Raw genomic sequence first — 3,544 nt, 5'->3', positions numbered from 1 at the left:
GCTGATTTACATAGGGATTTATCGGCCACGGTCCGGTATGACCAATTGGGCAACTTAACAGAAGACATACCCATATCTAACGGAGTTAGACAGGGGTGCATTTTGGCACCCCTGCTCTTTACCCTATATATAAATAAATTAGATAATGCCTTAATCACCTCATGTAATGATATTCCGCGTGCAGGGAAATGTCTAATTCCCGCACTTTTATATGCGGATGATGCCGCCTTACTTGCAAGAACGGGGGTGGGCCTTCAGCTATTGTTAGATTCATTTGCGGGTTTTATGAAGGCATTGGATCTCACTGTCAATTTCTCAAAATCGCATGTTATGGCCATTGGACCAAAATCCTCAAAGATTAAAGCCTTTAAATGTGGGGGCCATCCATTATCCAGGGTATCATCATTTCCCTATTTGGGCGTTCTCTTCGATGATCTAGGTTCCTGGGTAACCCAAATAACAGCAAAAAAGATTGTCTTATCTAGAGCGACTGTGGCTGTTCTAGGTTTTGCTAGGAAGTTAGGTGCCAGGCCAATGAAGGCCCTTATTCAAGTTTATAGAGCCAAATGCTTCTCTTTAGCAATGTATGGAGCCGAGGTATGGGGTATTAAAAATGTTAAAAGTATATAGGTTGTTGAGGATAGGTTTTTAAAAAACCTCCTTTCAGTTCCGATTTCAACTGCTAATTATAATACCCATCAGGAGCTTGGAATTGGTTTTGTAGAAGACTCTATTGCCGTGGACCCATTATTGAAATGGATCAGCATTTGGTTAAACCCGGACCTACAGCTCAATCGTACGATCATGAAAGATTGTATGTCACTAGATTATGGGTTATCCATACCTTGGCTGAAATATATTCAGAAATTAGCAATAAAGTTGGGCCGACCTGAATTATACCAGTCACCAGAAGCCCTAGTAAAGGGAGACATAAAATGGTGTAAGGAAACCTTTATGCACATAGCTACCATGGATCGGGAAGGGAATGAGCTGACAAAGGTTACTGTCAGGGCTCACCAGTTATGTAAAACAACACCGTCCATGGAACCATACCTAGGATATGTCACAAATGCTAATCACCGTTTTTTATTGAATAGATTTAGACTAAATCAATTACACCTATTGTTTGGAGAAAAGAAAGGTTGGAAAAGGGTAGAGGATCTCGGCCCTTGTTCCTGTGATAATTTTTCACTACAGGATATCGCACACTTTCTTTTCTTCTGTGAGCATTTTATTGATATCAGGAAACGCTTTTTCTCCCTATTTTAAAAAAACAAAGGCTTTGTGCAGGTGAGACCTGCTCTTCTCTACCTCCAAATGTTAACTGATGTTTGGGAAACTTTTAACATTGCAAACTTTTTATCTGTTGTTATTAGATTTCTGAGGAAATGAATTGTGTCCTCTTTTAAATGCTTTTTAAATGGAATTGTTCCTTTTTTAGATTGTATATTCAGCTGTTTTTATATGTTCTTAGGTGCTGTTGTTTATTTAAAATGAAACCCGTATCTTTTAAGTGTTTTTTATTCATTATATTGTAGTATGCTTTTATGGTTTGCACTTAGACCGAATAAAGACTTTTGACTGACTGACTGACTAGAGTTGGTGGAGGATAAGTAAAACAAACCCTCCCTCAATTGGAATACCAGGTATGGCACGCCAGGTGTACAGCCCCCGCATGGCGCAATGAAGCCACGCGCGCCCAAAGTAACAAGTTCGAGGGACATGGGGCATGGTGACGGGTACCGAAATCCCCCCGCACCCGGTGCCCACTACCCCTGACGCCGATTGGATGTGCCCCGACCACCATGAGCTGCTACGCAGTGAGTTACCCCCCTCCCTCCCTGTAGCAGATGCAGTGCCCCAGGTAGGGCGGTTAAGCCCGGCCATTGCCGTGGCGGCGGTCCACCTAGAAGGGGGGGTTAGGCAGCTCCCGGTGGGCACAGGGCAGCATCCCTCGCCCCGGTACAAGGTCACAGGGCCAGTTCGTGCTGCTCTGGGCGGGGGGGCGGGAGGGTGAGTGATTGAAGCAGGCTCTCCTCCCGTCGTTTCGAGGGGCAGGAGCACAATACGTGGGGTGGGGGAGGGGCACCGCGCAGCCCCCCATCGCTAGAGCATAGGCTTTGACGGGCTTGTGTGGTCTGCCACCATGGGTCCTCGGCCCACTAGGGGGCGAGTAGTTGCGGGGGGCGGCGAGTGACATCCAGTACCACAGGTCAGAGCAGGCATGTGGATGTGGGGGTAGGAGGGGGCAGAGAGCGTCCAGGAGCTCCCTCCCTGATCCGGCTGAGTCGGGCTCACCGTGTGTGTGGACAGAGCGCATGAGGAGCGACGGCGGGACGACGGACAGCACACAACCCTCCAGTCGGCGTGCACGGCGAACAAAGAGGTCGCCAAAATGGTGGGGGAGGGATATATACCCTCCCCCAAGTCCAGGACGCCCAGGAAGTGACGCCCCTAGCGTCACGACCAGGCAGGAAGGAGGGGGCGGGGGTGTGGGGTGCCCAGGTGACACTAGAGTGCTGACCTCTCTATTGGCCCCCTGTGGGTGCCTCGATCAGCGGCAGAGAGGTGCGTGTCAATGCTAACCCTACGGCAGCTGCAAATATCTGGGGTTGGCTCTGTGCTTCAGCATTGCTCAGGACCTGAAGGGTTGCACGTGTGATTAAGAAGGGCCACTCTGTTCTGGAAGAGAGAGGGCTTTTCTTCCTGAGTGTTTGTGTGCCGGAACCTGTGCTTGATCCAATGAACACAACCAGTCATGTTATCCACTGAGGGGGTTAAATTGTGCATTTAGACCTCTAACCCCTGTTTCCTCCTGTCACCAGCATTGTTTTTAGTATGCTAAAGGGTTTTTAATGTCCAATGGTAGAAACCATTGTGACCCTGGACAAAGAGGTGTACAACAGCGTTCGCAGGCCCTGATGGTCTGGCCCAGTGTTGCAAATAAAAGAGCCTGGCGCAGGGTGGTCAGGCAGAGAATAGCCATCACCTGTGTAATAATGTTACTGCAATGAGTTAGGCACTGCTGCAGGAGTCAGCACCTCAGGCCCGGGCGCTGCTGCTAACCCGGCATGTCCTGCTCCCGGGTCTCGTGTTGTTCGGCGGCCCAACCCCCGGTGAGCGACATCACATGGTAAGGAAAAGCTCCACAGCTTCCCCACTGCCTGTCTCCTGCCAGTGCATGGCCTAGCATGCTTGCTGCTGACAGCATGGCTTCCACTCCCCCAGGGAACCATTCGCTGTGGCGGTTCCACTCTCTGCACAAGTGGCAAAATGGCGCACTTGGGTGGAACACTTAGAAATGTACTTTGCTGTACTGGCAATTGAGGAAGACAGAAAGAGTCCACGGTTCCTCCACCGGGTTGGGGAGGAGATTTACAAACTGTCCAGAAATGTAGCATAAGCAGAGCTGCTATTTTCAAAAGCCACACTGAAAGTCACCCTTAATGCGCCTTTTGAACCCCTCACCAATCCTGATTTTCAAAGATTCATATTGTGCCACTCCCACCACAGTCTGGAGGAATCTGAGGACATATTTTATGCA

Source organism: Triturus cristatus, chromosome 8 (assembly GCF_964204655.1).
Source record: "Triturus cristatus chromosome 8, aTriCri1.1, whole genome shotgun sequence".
Lineage (NCBI taxonomy): Eukaryota > Metazoa > Chordata > Amphibia > Caudata > Salamandridae > Triturus > Triturus cristatus.
The sequence above is the reverse complement of the archived record's forward strand: the minus strand, read 5'-3'. Positions refer to the sequence as shown.